Raw genomic sequence first — 18,213 nt, forward strand, 5'->3', positions numbered from 1 at the left:
TAAAGAATATCTCTTTGGGTTTGAGACTTTAGTCTTTGCAGCTTTAGGGATCTTATCTATTCACGAACAGCTTGTAACACTCCAAAGAGTAAGGAAAACTTGAAATCGCATCATATGACCCCTTTAAACAATTATTTTTGTATACTTGGATACACATCCAATATGATCCTTAATTAACAGACTAATGTAAACAAATTGACTTTAGGGTAAGAACATTTACTCTAGTCAAAAATCTTCAGCTAAACCCAGAGCAAAATAACAAAAATGTCTTTTCATAACAGAAATTTCCATGGCTTTCCAACGACAAAGATTTTACCAATCTGCATGACTTTCCAAATGTCCCTGCTATTTTCAAGTTTTCACTGATTGTGGGACTCATACAGTATATCTCTATTCTAGCTGCAAACTTCTTGACTGCTAGAAATAATTTGCTAATGAAGCAGCCATATACAGTATGCTATCTAACCTGTCCATATAATTTTTTTTCTACTTAAATGAACAGAAAAGCGATCAAATTAGCATTGCAGATGACACAACAGGGTCACAGGTGGTTTGTAATAATGGTTTAGTGAATGTTAGACTCATTTTGAGAGTGCAGCGCAAATATAATATAGTCATAGGTAAATTAGGCAATTAAGCAAATGAAGCAATGCAAGACACTTGGCTCAGATCCACAATGCCACAAATGCACACAAAACAAAAGTTTCCTATGTCCATTAGGACAAAAATGGACCTTACTGATATCACAGGATATTTTTATGCGCACTTGATACTATGATAGTTAGCTTCACTTATTTACTTTAATGACTTAATTATGATTAAAATACAAAATACAAAACCAGCCTACACTAGCAGAGAAACATGTGAATGGATGAACTCCTCCTCACACACTATCTTACAAGCATTTCATGGGAATCGTTCTGAGGGCACGACAACCATTTTAGATGTTTCACAGTCATTTTATCAAGAAATGTCACCATTCTCCATCGCCCTGGATAAAGTGCCATGCTGAGATGCAGTAACCCCACCTACCTCTGATCTATGCTGCTGTTTCTTGCTCTCAACTTCAAACAGCAGCATGGGCCCTGAGGAGGCCATGTGTGGCCTCCGTATGCCTCAGACCCTCTTGGCCCTTCTGGTTCCTGTATCTTCCATGGTACGGTCTCAAAAACACAGAGACAGAAAGCACAGAGCCCACAACACCAATTATCTAATGGGGTGCTAGAGGCCCTGACAAAACAGCAGCAGGAAGAATCGTTTTTCTTCCTCGCGCTTCCGTCTCACTCCCTCTGTCTGACTTACTCTTTGTCTGTCTGCCAACCTGGGTGAAGGGCTGCTGTGCCATTGTGCTCCAATCTCACTTCCTGTTCTTAAAGCTTGTCTCTTATCTAGCTATTTTAAAACTCTAGCTTGTCAAGGAACAAGCTACTCATACATTAAGATAGTAAACTACAATCAAGCTATAGTTGTCTAAAACTAGTACGCTACACTACTAGCTACAAACAGAGTACTGTAGCAAATTACACTGAAGCTAAAGGAGCAAAAAAGAAATTTAACCATTCAGTTATATTGCTTAACACTCACTTTACAACTAACAATAATAACTGACATGGCAAAATCATTTGATATTGTACGACTTGGATTGTATGAAATGGTACAACGGGAGGTACCAGAAACGTCGATTTTTAACGCATGTCCTATAAAGACACAGGACTCTGGAACTTATTTTTTAAAGAATAGCCACCATGTAACTAAAACGAGGAAACAAATTAATAAGTCATTTGAGGCCACAGCAGCTTGGGTTTTTCCCCCTGCTTGTCATAAAGCAAACATGTAGTTTTTTTGTTTTTTTCAAATCACAGATGAACTATTACAGATTCAGGGTTTGGCTAAAAAGCTTAGGTTTAGCTTGTTTTTTACAATTTCACCATCTTATACATTTTATTTTAATGACTTCTCATTAATATTAGTTGAATTTCAGTACTATATTAAAACATGGATGGGTACTGAACAAATAAACAATTAGGTTACAGCAATAAACTTGAACAGAAAAATGTACACCAAATACAACTAATAAAACTAAAAAACACCCAAATTAGTGAAAAACAGTAACGAACAGCAGTGATTAAATTCAAAACACTGCACAATGCTGCACAAGGACACAAATCAGTGACTCGTTTTGAATCCATGTACGTGAATCATCTTGATCATTTGCAGGAACCATCCAAACAAATCCGTTTTTAATAAATGCAAATTGTACATATGAGACAATAAGTTTTAGGAGAGCATGTTTGACATCACAAACAGCAATGTAACGTTGTATGATTCGACAGCATTACCTGTTGGAAAAATAACTTTATACTGAAAAAGTTATGCTAGTTTTTAAAACTCTCGCTACTGAAAAAAATAAGTGTAGAATGTAGAATGGCTCCTTTTATTTAAGTGGTTCTCGAAATTGATTTCTCCAAGGCCCACCATTGTCCACAACATTCTAAGGGCCTAAGTCATCTTGAGGCTCCCTTAGAAGGTTGCTGAAGCCCCCTAGTGGGCCCCAGCCCCCTGTTTGAGAACCACAGTTTTAGATTATTATTGCAATGGTTTAGATCAATAATTACAATGGTCCTACCCTCACCAATCACTTACTAGTTTAGTCAATAACAGTAGTGACTAACAAATAAAGAAAAAAACAGCACATAAAACACATGGTAAATTTAACCATGTATCACGTCAAATGATAAGGCTTCTCAAAACTCACAGACCTTTTAATACAATACAAAATACGCCAAGATACTTTGCATTCAGCGAACAGTCTGCTCTACAATATGACTGCTGTTTAAGCGGCTAGACAATATTGGCGGTATTTATCCATCTTCCTGAAACATTGCTTGGACACATGTCTATTTTCCTCATTTTCTTTTTATTCACATGTTTTCCTACATTTTTTGATGTGCCGTAATCATGACCGACTCTGAAAGGCTCAAAGGAATTTAATTGAGCTAGCATTATCCTCTTGCAAACTGCGGAGCAAAAAAAAAATAGCACAGGCAGCAGTTCGCTTTGGGGATAATTCATCAGAAGATGAAATGCTTAATGCAAAGTGTAATTTGTAAAGATAAACGTGTATTTCCTTCACATTCACACAGATTTAATAGAGCTGACAGTGCAAGAAAAAAAGAAAGGGGGGAAGTGCGAGTGAGGGAGAGTGGGAGAGAAGATAAAGCCTCTATTTTGCTTCTCCTGCTGTACATTCACCGCTGCTTCTGCGTGCTGCAGAGAGTGAACCGCTGACACACGCAATGAGAGAAGGTGAGAAATTTCACCGCTGACAATGGCTAGACTTGTGTTGTATTAACGTTTGCACCCTCAACATGTTACTATTTCAGAGTATTCAGCACTGCCGCACAAACTAGATAATGAGGAGAGACAGGCGTAAATATACAGATGTTTAAGACGTAGGTGTATTTATGGAGCAAATTCTTATATAGAGAATACAGCGATAGCTTAAAGGTCTTTGACAGAGCGAATGAAGTTGTCAAAGGGAAGCCATTTTGAGTTATTTTTCTCCCTCTCTATAACGTTTTCCCTCTTTTCTTTCCCATTGGAGAGAACCAGCTCTATGATGTTTGCTATGCACACCTCAGCCGTGACAATGTCTCAATAGCTCAGCTCTCCCTGATGATCAATGGTGTGTCAGAATGACTAACTGAATTAGCTGAGGAGGTATGCCATGTTAATCTCCATCAAAAGGTCACTTTGAATATGAGCATAATTTGCTCTTCGCTGGTGTCGCAGAAAGGAGGAGGAATCTGAATCATGGCTTTTGGTGCCATTCTATTTTTTCTTTAAAGGTCTGAGTTGTGACAAACCGCAACAAGTCTGCGTTTCCTTGTCAACGGCTCAAGACCTGCCATACTCGCCATACTAGCTCAGAAAATCTCCAGTCAGTATTTATTTTACCGTGTCATTCTGAGGCATATTTCACAGCATGTGGTCTGAAGACTAAAAGCAAACATATGGGTTTCTTGATCACTTTATTGTGTGTTAGCACGCTGACATGCTAGAATGACCTCAATTAGATGAAAGCAATGATATTGGATAAGCTTCAGAACATAGTCAATAAGTAGACATGTTTTTACTTTTCTATATACTTTGAAATAATATTAGAGATGTACTTGCATTTCTATTCAAAACAGAATCACATTATTCTCATCAACTCAGATCTTGTTTAACCCTCATGTTCTGTTTGGGGTTTCACAGCCTCCATGGCCCTTGTAGTAGCTCTAAAAAATTAATTTAACATTGAAGAATCAAGTTCATACTTTCAGGTCTTTTAATAATCTTATGAACACTATAAATAATAATTAGAGAGTTCACCCAAATATGAAAATTCTGTTATTATTTACACTTACCCTGATAATTCATGATTTCATGATTTTTCCCCCCATACAATTAAAGTCAAAACTGTTTGGTTACCAAAATTCGTCTAAATATCTTTTTATATTCTGCTGAGAATAGAAAGTCATACGGGTGACTCATGAGGGTGAGTAAATGATGCCAGAATTTTCTAACGATTTATAACATGCATGAAACATCCTTAATTAAATTTATTACTTATGTTTGGGGTCTTAGAGATCCCAGATATGTTTTTACTGGTGTGTATTTGACCCCAACAGACCTAACGCAACTATACTGGATAACAGTCATATTTCCCAAGTTACATGCACAGTATTGAGATCTCTGGGACCGCAAATATTAAGACAGTACAGTCAATATCAACAGACTATGAGGGTTAATGAATGTTTGAATGTTTATTATCTGCTGTGTGTTGCCAATTATTTGATTACCCTGCACAAACAAGTCACTGCAGATCTATTAAGATTGATTATAATATTAAATAAATGAGTTTTTCTCTAATTCCTGTTGTTATAATGTCAGCTACTGCCAGTACGTAAAATAATAAAGCAAACATAAAGGTAACATGACCATTAATATAATGTTGGGCGATATGCTCCATAGTGATATGGTCCTATCGTCAGCCTTGTGAGATTGTCGATACACAATATTATCGTGCTAATTTATTTAATTATTTACTTACTTAGTTTCATAGCCGGAGAGTGAACCAACTCCAGGGTACGGCTAAAAGCAGCCTAATATTAGTGTAATCTATCATCTACACATTATTCATAGATATCATGTGATGTCACAGTGGTGAGCATCTATGCGCATTTACATTTTAGTATTTTACTTAGCAGGCGCTCATAAAGGAACTTGCAAAAGTTAAATTCACGTGCGAGACTCCGCTTTAGCTATCACATAAAGCTAATACATGAACAAGATGTTTTTGATCTTTAATCTAAGTACAGTTATGTGAATCTAGAGTGTTTACGCTACACTAAACTTTGACGAGCAACACTCCAATCCGCAAGCAAACAGATGATGAAGACGGTCCAGCATACACAAGGAGAAAGGTTTGTATTTTTAATTTCCACATTCTATTTTTAGGAATGTTATTCTAATAAGAAAAAATATATAGTTCAGTCATGAAACTCTAGATGGCGCAGGCTGATGGGTTGTTAATGTAACTAATGATATTCAGAGAGTTAAATGACTTGGCGCAAGCTCATTGGTTCATGCTGCATATGCAGCTAATGAGCTTACTGCCTTGCATTTATATGGATGGCTAGCACTCACTAGAGATTCCTGCAGCACGCTTTCAGAGTTTCTCTTAAACCCTCCACCTTCCCCAGCTCCACCTGTATAGATCTGCTATGGGTTATCTTATATGCTATTTGTGCAGCAGCAGTATGTCTTAAATACTCATGGCACCGTATCGCCATATGCATTGTAGGGCTGCACGATAAATCGAAATGGAATCGAAATTGCGATTTCGACAGAAACTGCGATTGTCATGCGTATCTTTCAGTGAAGCACGGTTCTGTGATCAGTAGTACATCTCCATCCAAAGGCCAGAGGGCGCTCTCGCGCCTTGTTTTCATTTCATATTACTTCAAGGATGTTAGAGTGAAGAGGATTTGTTTGTACTATTAGTATTATAATTCTATAGAAGATCGTTACTTTCAAATAACCTTAGTTAACTAAATACATAAGCTAGTTTCAGTGATTTTTACGATGAGAATGTACTGCAATCATATTAGTATGCATCAGTATGTCTGAGACTGTCCTGCGTTTACATCTGCTAAATGTAAGCAGACTTGTACAGGTTCTCACCTCTGCCAAAACACATGTAACTGACTACAACACAAAACACAGGATCAGTTTATCACATCTGTTGCTACTTTAGTTGCTTTCTTCACTCAGCATGTTGAGACAGGAATAACTGATTGCTTCTCTTAACATGCCACAAATTGCTTTTAATAATTATGTGTGTTGTAATATTCAAGAGAAGTGTTATCATTGCTGAAGAAATGGCAGATGTTAATCCTCAGATGCCTGTGAACACCGTGCAGTGCTTGGAGTCCAAGACAGTGGACATCATCCTTATTACACTTCTCTGATTGGACTACAGCCAATGAGAAAGTAAGTTCAAGTAAATGTCTGCATTGACCATACCATGTAATATTCTGCAACAAAATGGGGGAATCTTAACTGAAGAGACTAATTGACCAACAGGAAGCTATTGATCTGCTGAATGTGGATTTTTCAAGCATTTTATTGCAGCATTCACTGTTATTTTTCTGCACAGTGATGTTTCTACTAATTAACTTTAAATATAGTCAACCCAGAATTTTGTCATCATTTACATTAATACATAATTTCCCCCTCGTGTTTTTCAAACCCCTGACTTTTGTTTTTCTGCAGAACTCAAAAGAAGAATGTAACAACGTTCGTAGATCGGGAAGAAGGAGGCGGGAACCGGTGAACGTTTAAACAAAACTTTATTAATAAAATAAACACAAAATAGCGTGACAGCCCCTCACGGACGACTGCTGCGCACAAACAGAGCCAAAACACAAAATAAAGTCCAGGCCTGGTCCTCTCTCCTCCTTCACTGACGTCACTCCTCCTTTTATCCTTCCGGAGCTCCTCCATGGGACTCGAGACCCGCTCCGTTTCCACGGCTCTCGGCCCCAACCCACTCGTCACAAAGATACTATGAAGAATGCAGGTAATCAAAACCAACACGTTGATCATGTGTGGACAACATGAGGGGGAGCAAATGATTTTCATTTTTGGGTCAACTATCTCTAGTTAGGATAATGAACACTTTAAATATTAATCATGCGGGGCACAGCTACTTCTGTGCTATCATCGTAAATAGTCAAACAACATGTACTATATATATATATATATATATATATACACACACACACACACACACATACATATATACTGTACATATATATATATATATATACCGGTATATATAATTTCATCCACTTTGGTGCATTAAGTAAGACTTTAGTGATAGATACTTGTATATTATTTGCTCTTTACAGGTGCAGAAATGAAAGCTTCCAAGCAAAGAACCCGCCAGATTAAGATGTGGAAAGACGTTACACAATGACCACAACTCCTGATTAAAGATTTGGAAAATGAGCAACAACCAAGGAACAGTAGTCAAAAATGATCCATAGTAATATTTAGGTAATGATTACAATTATTTTGTCATGCACAAAATGTGTTTCATTCCAAAACTTTGCCATTTACCAATGTGTTGTTCAAAACACTCTGTAAGTTTTTAAATGTTTTAACCTTTACTTATTAAATTTTAAAATCCAAGTATAAGTAAATGCATGGACTTTAAAATTGCATTCATAATAATGAGATGTTTACAGATTTGTTTATGAGATGTTATTTATGCATTATAATTTATATAATTGAAATGGAAGTAAACATTTTGGCTAGGTATCAATTTTAAATGAAAAATTAATGAACAGTACGGTAGAAATGAAACTGGGCCACGTCTTACGCGCGGTGCACATTACTGACGGGCCGATTCCGGCTTGGATGTGTCGGCAAGTTAACGGCTGTCAAATCTGGCCCGACTGATTCGGCCCAGAATCGAGCAGTGAGTACACAGGCATCCAGGACAGGTCCGGCAGATGGAGTCTCCCGCAGGTGAGAATTTAACTGAAACTGGCCCTATTGTATTCTCGGTAGGGCTGCACGATTATGACAAAAGTCATAATTGTCGATTGTTCCCTTGAAGTTGGAATTGCGATTATTAATTACGATTATCACAATTTACATTGAATGATGTTTATACCATTGTTTGAAGCAACTACATGCCATATTTTTATATAAAAATAAACAAGCTGAAAACACTCAAACTGAAAAGCTTTGATTGTTTTTCTACAGTATTAAGCCTCAAATGTCAACTATACATTTAATTGGTTTCTTCTTGAAATAATAATAAAAATTCAAATATGCATGGTATTATATAAATTAAAACAACAGGAAAAACCCTTAAGATAACCTGTAGAAAGAAAAAAACCCACTGAGAATAACATAAGTGGACTTCGATTAATTGCCGCTTTGAACGATTATGTAATTGTGGCATCTGTAATTGTTATAGCGATTAGAAATCCGATTAATTGTGCAGCCCTGATTCTGGGTCACCGATGTATAGAGAAGGATTGTGGATAAGGTAGATGTACTGTAAATATCGTTTGCACTTCGTTGTTTATGATGAGAGAATTTGCGAGAGAACCGAATTCAGTCAGCGAACGAGCGCGCGCACTGAACAACAAAACACTTATGTTTCAGCGATGACTCATCTGAATTCTGAACAGCTCTGATTGGCTGCTGCATTCATAAACTCAACGGAATCGTGCATGATTAATTATAACGCGCAACACTGTAAAAACGCGGGAAAATATGATGGAACAAATAAGCCCTAATATTAATTAGATAATAATACTAGGCTGAAAATAATAATAATAATCATCTTACTATCATCAAAGGCATCAGCCACAGGCTATAGGCTATCTCTTGACTATCTTAGATACATTATCGTCTATCGGCACAACCCTACATTAATAACTATGTCATCATTATACTGCACTTTATTCAGCGTGACTGTCAGACTCTGTTCCGTGTTTTGTGGTTGTTTTGCTCCTCACGTGCCTTCCTTTCCCATGTTTAATTTGTCCCAGGTGTTTCCCATGATGTTTCATTGCTCCCAGGTGTGTCTCGTCATCCCCTCCTCCTGTGTGTATAAATAGTGTTCCCTGTGTGTGCTCCAATGTCCGGTATTGTTCATGTCATGTATAGCATGTGTTCCTTTGTGTTAATTAAACCCATTTGGATTAATGTACTCCTCGTCTCTCTCCGTTCCTTGCTCCTCAGTCCGCTCAGCAGTGCACCCGTGACAGAATACCGGACCGATACCGAAAGTAAGCAGCGCCCCTTCTCCTCGTTTTTCTTTTTTCCCGTTTTTTGAAAGTTTTTTGTTTCCTGGTTTTTCCCCCCCGCGGTGATGGAAATTGCCGCTCACATCGCTGCCCTAGCTCGCCTCGATCTCCCCTTCTACGAGTACGCCAGGGAGTTCTGCAAGCTCGCGGGGCGTTATGTCAGACTCTGTTCCGTGTTTTGTGGTTGTTTTGCTCCTCATGTGCCTTCCTTTCCCAGGTTTAATTTGTCCCAGGTGTTTCCCATGATGTTTCATTGCTCCCAGGTGTGTCTCGTCATCCCCTCCTCCTGTGTGTATAAATGGTGTTCCCTGTGTGTGCTCCAATGTCCGGTATTGTTCATGTCATGTATAGCGTTAGTGTTCCTTTGTGTTAATTAAACCCATTTGGATTAATGTACTCCTCGTCTCTCTCCGTTCCTTGCTCCTCAGTCCGCTCAGCAGTGCACCTGTGACAGTGACACAGTCAAACACATCAGACTGAAAATAATGAGCTACACAAGACAGCTCTTTATATTTTCATATAATGGGATTGCAGAAGCCTTAAAGGCAAATTGAAAGATCCTGTCAGCTCACAGTCAGCTGAGGCTTATATTTAATCTATTGCAAAGTATTAAAAAATATAATCACTGAATGAAGATATTACTGGTGTTAAAGAAGTCATCTTAATAGCACTTAAAATGGACTTGCACTTTTTTCCTGTTGTAATATTACATAGGCCTACAGTGGGATGAAACTATTACTGCTGGCTGGTCGTGTTTATGTGTGTGCACGCTCTAACATGGCACATTTTTGTGTGGTTCATGTAGTTTTAATCCGCTTGGCCTTGATGTGTATGCTTTTCTATTCAGAATGAAACAAAAAGACTATTGCCTAAGGAGAGAACAATGGAAAACGTTACAGTTCATATACAATTCAGAAAGGCATTCTGATTATATCACTCAGTCAGTGCATCGTGATTGGCCCAGATGTTAACAGCTAGGTACAAGCAAATGCACTTTCAGATGTGTTTTGGGGGTGGGGGAAATCACCTTTACTTTTGACTAAAATCACCAATGAATGTGCAATTTGTAAAACATATTTAGGATGGCAAATATGATCATATTTAAAGGCAGAAATAGAAGCGGACTTCCTCTTTTAGAGTGTTTTAGCAGCTTGATAGAAAACATGTCAAAAATTGCACACTTCACACTTGGGTAAAAGCACAAGATGATACCTAAAGAGAGAAAAAAAACTCCAGGAGGGTTAAATATGTCACCTTCCCCCTCATAACTTTGTCTTATAGGGATTGTGTGTGTGCGTGTCTGTGTGATCGAGAAACAGAAAGGGACAGAGTGAGAGACAAAATAAATTGTATATTCTTGTCTGCCTCAGAATACTTCATATTTTAAAGAATACTTTCATAATTTATCATTCATTATTATTATTATCATCATTAATATAATTGTTTCTTTATCCATATATTTAAGATAATTATAAAAATATATTAGAGATTTATTATTCAGAACTATACATATACTGTATAAAATATAATTCTAAAATATATTACAATAACAGTAATATATTACAGTATTATTGTTATTATTATTATTTAAAAAATATATACAATATAAAAATGTATGTATAATAAAAATATATTTTTTATAAAAACATATATAAGCATTGAACTTTAACACAAATGATACGAATAATATCTTGACCTTCAGATTGAAATCACACAATTAATCACATTGATATATAAACCAGTAAACAAATTCATACATCACCTTGCTGTTCTGTCATTTTGTGTCATTTAAGATAAAGGTTTGGGAAGATCGGCTCAGACTGTGTGCTGTAATTTTGCTCTTCCATCAGAGAGAGAGAGAGGATGAATTCCTGCTGGAGCTGCTGGGGACAGCAGGCAGGCAGACGCAGCACGTTGTACTGTGTTCTCTTTCATGGTTTTTAATTAACATCCTGGGAATTTCCAAATTCCGGGGGAAAAGAACTTGAATAAATTAACAGTTCTGTGAGACAGATGTTCTGCTGCGCCACAAAGTGAGAGAAACAGAGAGGTGAAAAACTCTATAAATATGCCATGCACATCAATCAGCATATATTTATCTTAAGATGGGAAAAAGCACAACAGTCATGTCAATAAAATTGAGCTTGGTTTTATTTAATATTCAATGGACGACGTCCACTCTATCAACTTAGCTTCAAAACTGCACGTGCCTTTGAGAATCTTCGCCATTGTTGAAGGTACAAGTATCAACAACGTCTATAACAGTTTGTCCTTTGGAGTCAAAGTTAGCAAAAGGCAGCAAAGAAATAAAATTTCAACATTATGTGTGCTGATCACAGACTATGCAAGGCCTTCACGTCGAATGAAATATTGAATTTTGAGACACTGCAGAACTGTATCTGTAGAGTAGGGTTATGCATAAATAGGCAGGAATTCTTCAAATAAAGAACTCAAGCATGCTTACAGGGCTGCGGGTTGTTGTTGCAGTTTTTTTAATACTATTTCCTTTAACAAAACTCTGCTGAAAGTCAGAAGTAACTGCTCCTGGTTCCTTTTGAACAAGCAGAAAAATTATTCACAGTTCTGCGAGTCAGTGAAGTAGTCAGTAATGACTCTGAATGATTGATTCACTGACACAATGAGCGTGATTCAAACCGCAAACTCACAAGCAAATTTGAGGCCGTTTCATGAATCATTAAATATAACCAGTTCATAGAAGTCTTCAGTTGTTTGTTAATCAAACATCACAGCTAGTGCATGGGAGATGATATCTGGCAAAACCACATTTGTATGGACACACAAGCTCTCCAATGGCAAATATTATACATTTTAAAATATACTGCAAGCAGCAATTACCAGGGTTCAAGCACTTTAAGGCCTTTAAGATTCTATGCTTTTAGGGTCTAGTCCAACCCAAAATGTATGGCTGGCACTAAAACACATCCATGATGGAGAATACGCTCACAAACACACACAGAAATTAAATGTAGCGGCTCCTGACAGTAAATTTAGGCGGGGCAGATTCTGGGTCGTAGTGTTGGTTTATAATAAACTCAAGAAAGCTTATAGTCTTTAGCCTAACACATGCACACACACTTTTGGCAGAGATTCAATTCAATTCAGTTCAATTCAAGTTTATTTGTATATCGCTTTTCACGATATAAATCGTTGCAAAGCAACTTTACAGCAAATTAAGTTTCTACAATATTTAGTGGTAGCTTATCAGTGGTGACTGTCAGTTAATGTACATATGGCAGAAATGTACGGAAAAATCAATAAAAGACGTAATCAAACAGACGATGAACACTATTAACAGCAATTATTATATGATGCAATCAAACTTATAGCAAAATGTGGTAGTTCTGTATGTTGTTTTAGGGTTGGCCACATTCAGATTGTCAGCCAGTTGTTGATTCTCCGCAAGCTGTGCGGGTGGTGTCTTGTACATGGTGATGTTCCTCAGACCAGTCCATACTGACGCTGGATCGTTTGCTGAAAGCTCTTTTCTCAGCTTTTCTGAGTAGTTTTTTTTAGCCACTCTGATCTCCTTTGTTAGTCTGTTCCTGGCCTGGTTATACAAGATTTTATCCCCACTTCTGTAAGCATCCTCTTTGGCGTGACGAAGCTGTTTGAGTTTCCCAGTAAACCACTGTTTATCATTATTAAATGATAAGAATGTCCTGGTAGGAATGCACATATCTTCACAGAAACTGATATATGAAGTTACAGTCTCTGTGAGCTCGTCCAGATCGGTGGCTGCAGCTTCAAAGACGTTCCAATCAGTGAGGTCAAAACAAGCTTGTAAATCCTCCTCTGCTTCATTAGTCCATCTTTTTACAGTCCTTAATACAGGTTTAGCTGATTTCAGTTTCTGCCTGTAGGTCGGTATTAGATGAACCAAACAGTGGTCAGAGAGCCCCAAAGCTGCTCGTGGGACAGAGTGATATGCATCCTTTATTGCTGTGTAACAGTGATCCAAAATAGTGCTGTCTCTTTGCTAGTCATTTCGTCTAGTTCATGTGTATTTATGGGTACACAGAGATCTAATGTCCTGGCATTATTATGTCCTATGCGGGGCAGTCTCAAAACTGCCCAAATGGCTCTCAATTAGAGTGTGCTGCAGTTCCACTGTCACCACAGATTTACATTGTAAAATTTGTGGGGAACTGTTGAGTTCGGGAGGACACCCGCACGACTGCCCACTTAGTATCATTTTACGTGCCTGCCAAAGCTTGCGATGAATTTTAATATATCCAGCGCACTTTATGACTTAAAATTGTCAAGAAAATCCGAAAAATATTTGTTGCAGAATACTGAACACATTTACAGTGTATTATTTATTGAGTTTATATAGGCTAATTATAGGTTTGTAAACATTCGGGATGCGCGCGCATCATGGTTGCAGAAAACCTGGGAGAGATAGCCTTTACGGCTAGAGAAGAATAAAAGAATAAAAAAAAAGATACATTTGATTTTATATTTTAAAAATCCGACTTTATTCTAGCAATTCCGAGATTATATCTCACAATACTGATAAGGAAAAACAACTCGTCATTCTCTCTTTTCCCTTCGGCTCAAAATATACATCCCACACTTCTGGCTTTTTTCCCTCAGAATTGACAAACTCACTATTTTTGAGTTAAATCGAGTTATAAAGTCCGAATTAGGAGATATAATCTTGCATTTGTGAGAAAAAGTCAGAATTGTGAGATAAAATGAATAAATGTTATGTAAAATGTTAATAGTAATAGGTTTAAATAATATTTCATGCTGTAACTGTAGGGCTAAGTTAATACAATACGTCCCCTATGAACTGCATATCTGAATATTCTGTAGACCCATTGTTTAAATCAAATTTATGCTTTAAAAGTAATCATAGCAGTTTTCATCCATAGTATGTTCATTTAAACGTCTGCGTTTAGCTTCAAATGGCTATTTTGATGACAGTATTCTATAAAAATTATTTGCATTCCGATTCTGATATCCAAAGGCACAACAATAAATTTTTTTCTCTTATTCGATGGATTTTACCTGTTTCCCTCTACTTGTTCCCAGTGTTTTCTATCACCACAATGTGCGCGCAGCTGCATGTGACGTAACTGTGACGTCTATTCCAAATTGGTCTGTAGAGGTCTATGTTTTGGGTGAATATTTTGGTGGGGCTCTGCAAAGTGGTCCTAGAGGCAAAGTTGTTCAGAATGAGGAGATCTATCGTATGATACAAAGATCCAGTGTATGTGTGAATATAGGAACATTTTTTATTTTTATTATTTTTTTTTTTTTTTGCAATTTGAGGTCATTCGCCATAGAAATATGTTTTTGACACCTTTTTAACTGTTATAGTGTCACCTATGGTCAGATCTCCATGAAACTTTGCATGCATGTTTAGCATCATATGTCACATGTTTTGTGAAGTTCTGAGTTTTCGTTTAAGATTTATAGGCTTTTGGGTATATTTGGCCACACCCCTTTTCTAAATTACCCCGTTATAGCTACCCAAAGGGTAAAGGTCAACATTTTTTTAGATAATTATTGATCTAGAGAGTCCGGAGAATTGTACTGCAGTGGTTTTATTGAGGTTGAGCAGAAAACCTAGGACTAGTTTGCAAAAGTAGGTTTTTTTCATAATTTCAAATGCTTAAATTAATTGATTGACAGCAGTGGTTCTTGAGCCAGAGTTGTTCAGAATGAGGTGATCTATCATATGATATGAATATCGTGTGTGGTTCAAAGACGAAAAGGGGGTTTCAATCCATAAATTAAAATGTATCCCATTTAATTTTGTTTTTCTGAGCAAAAAAATAAATGACTATCATACATTTTGTACAATAATTTACAGAAGAACATGTTTTATGTATTTAAAATTACTTTTGTTCATTTAATTTGATGCGGACACCAAAATGGTGATGTCTCGTCTTTGACCCACGTATTTGTGAAAAATTGCGCAATATACAGTCTATTACACACTTGAAAAATGTGATATCGCTCTACAGTGGCCGATTTCTTTCAAATTTCTTACAGACCTTTAGGGCCATGAGTCAAACTAAATTGAGTCATGAGTCAAACCGGACAGCCATAATAAACAAACCAGTGCTTGAGCAGGGCCTTTGCCGTTGTATTCGCTGTCTGATTCCTGGTAGGAACAGCAACTGTAAACCTGGTAAACATATCGGTATAATCCATGGCTAGGACCTCTAATGGAGCTGAAACATTACTGCATGTCATAGGGGCTCGAAGCCTGGGGAAAACATCTTGGGCCAGTGCACATCTCTTGCACTGCTTTATCCAGCATGGAACATCTGCAGACATGGTAGGCCAGTAATAACTTCGTCTCATTCGAGTTAATGTACTTCTCTCTCCGAAATGACCTCCGTGTTCATGTTGTCCCTCGTACACTTCACGCTGTAGAGGCTCAGGAACAACCACCTGCCAGATCTCTTCTCCATCCCTAGGGTCCAGGATGCATCTCAACAGCACTCCCTGACGCAACTTAAGACGGTCAAACTCTTCTTCAGTTTTGGCTCCATACAACTATGATACATTCTACTTGGTCTCTTGTTCTCGGATACTGCTTTATATATGGGGCCAATCACCGGAGCATTCTTCTGCTGTTTTCCTATCTCGCTCCAGCTATACCCGTTTATTTCTCCTCTTATTGATGCTTGCATCACAGCTTTACCTTCAGGTTCCTCTTGGTCAATCCTCTTACCTGGCCACAAGCATGCTCTCACCTCGTCAGCTCCTAGCCGGATGAAATCCTTTCCATCATCGTCCTCCTCCGGTTCCTCCCTTGAGGGGATCCTTGACAGGGCATCCGCATCAGTGTTGTGTCGGCCAGGTTTATAGCATACTTCAAAGTCGTACTCGGCCAGCTGCGCTGCCCAGCGCTGCTCAACTGCGCCAAGATTAGCTGAGTAGAGGTACCGTAGAGGGTTATGGTCAGTAATTACAGTGAATTTTGAATACATAGGGTATTCTCTACATTTTTCAGTGATTGCCCACTTTAATGCAAGCAGCTCCAACTTGAATGCACTATAGTTTTTGTCATTCTTCTCTGAACCTCTTAGTTCTCTGCTTGCGTACGCCACCACACGCTCAGTCCCTTCCTGCTTCTGGCTGAGGACCGCTCCCAGTCCGTATCGACTTCCATCAGTGGTCAGTCTAAAGGGCTCACTGAAGTCAGGATATGCCAGAATTGGTGGGGACATTAAACACCCTTTAAACTCATTCAACGCGGTCTGGCATTCTTGGCTCCAAGTGAATGTTACTGGGGTCTTGCTTTTATTTTCTCCACTTACCAATGCATGTAGTGGTTTGGCAATTTGAGCGAACCTTCGGTAATAAGGAATTTATAAAAAATCTTCGGTAATAGCTCATAAAACCAAGCACTTGCCCGACTTCTCTCACATTTCTGGGAACTGGCCATGTGTCCAAAGCTTTAACTTTCTCATCATCCACTTTTATGCCTTCTGCAGAGATCTGGTGCCCTAAAAACTTTACTTCAGGCCTTAGAAGGAAGCACTTGCTTGGCTTTAACTTCAGACCATGTTGTCTTAGCCAGTTAAAGACAAGTTCTAACCTCTCACAGTGGCTTTCAAAATCTCTGGATAAGATAATGACATCATCCAGATAGACCAGAAGAATGTCGAAGGCGAAGTCGCCCAGCACCACACCCATCAGGCGCTGAAAGGAGGCCGGAGTGTTGCACAACCCGAACGGCATCCTGGTCCACTCAAACAGCCCAAATGGGGTGGTGATGGCTGACTTCTCCCTATCTTTCTCACTCACAGCCACCTGGAAATACCCAGCAGTCAAATCCAGTGTAGAGAACAGTTTGGCGTTGCCCAACGCGTCCAAGGACTCATCCACCCGTGGAAGCGGATAAGCGTCCTTATACGTCATTTGGTTCAGCTTTCGATAATCGCAGCAGAAACGCACACTGCCATCTTTCTTCATTACGATAACTGCAGGTGATGGTAAGTCTTTCCGGAAGGTCATATGCATAGGAGCATATTGTTTCTCCTGTATTCTGAGCATGATCATAGAATCATCAGCCTTGTACCAATGGGCATTTTATCTCCGTAAGTGTCAAGGAGAACAGTGAAGATGTTGTCAACAGACTCCTCTTTTGATCTTTTAGGTGCTGTTTCACTAGCTCAACCCGGTCCTCAGTGGGTACCCTCATGACTTGAAATGCAGACTTCATTGATGCCACCCATTCTTCAATACTCCGCTCTCCTGGTTTTGACATGCAACCAGTGAAATAAGGGAGCTTCTGGTCTCTAGGGATATAAATGGCAGCTGGTGTTGTTTGCGTAGAGGCCTGGCTCTCAATTACCACCTTTGTTAAGGATAGGGCTTCTCTCTGCTCAGACATCTTCTTACTTGACAACAAACAACTTGTGGGCCTGGAGACGTGTGACTACTTAAATGTGCCTAATTCGATCCTGTTCGTGACGCCAGTGTTGTGACCCGGTACATCGGTACCAAGTCGGTACTAAAAAAATGGAAACGTTACGGTACCAGGTTTTTTTAAGTACCGGTGGTACCGAGTACCTGGTCAACCCGGTTCTTGATACACTATCCGAATGTGCCTAATTCGATCCTGTTCGTCTCTGTAGTGTTGTGACCCGGTACATCGGTACCAAGTCGGTACTAAAAAAATGGAAACGTTACGGTACCAGGTTTTTTTAAGTACCGGTGGTACCGAGTACCCGGTCAACCCAGTTCTTGATGCACCGAAATGTGCGCAGATGCGCTCTCTTCATAAAAGCACTGAGACATGGCGACCTCAAAATGAGGAAACACATCAAACTAACAAAACACTTTAAAGACAGAC

The 18,213-nt window shown here is 38.5% G+C and overlaps 1 long non-coding RNA gene across 1 annotated transcript in view; it reads left to right on the forward strand.

The window, feature by feature from the left end:
• Window positions 1-15,501, forward strand: part of LOC107673641 (uncharacterized) — a 23,425-nt gene extending 7,924 nt beyond the window's left edge. The window contains exon 3 of the long non-coding RNA XR_001632421.1: window positions 15,435-15,501. This is a non-coding gene — a long non-coding RNA (uncharacterized LOC107673641). The remainder of the gene's footprint in view (window positions 1-15,434) is intronic.
• Window positions 15,502-18,213: the final 2,712 nt, after the last annotated feature.

Source organism: Sinocyclocheilus anshuiensis, unplaced genomic scaffold (genome assembly GCF_001515605.1).
Source record: "Sinocyclocheilus anshuiensis isolate Anshui unplaced genomic scaffold, SAMN03320099.WGS_v1.1 scaffold712, whole genome shotgun sequence".
Taxonomy (NCBI): Eukaryota; Metazoa; Chordata; class Actinopteri; order Cypriniformes; family Cyprinidae; genus Sinocyclocheilus; species Sinocyclocheilus anshuiensis.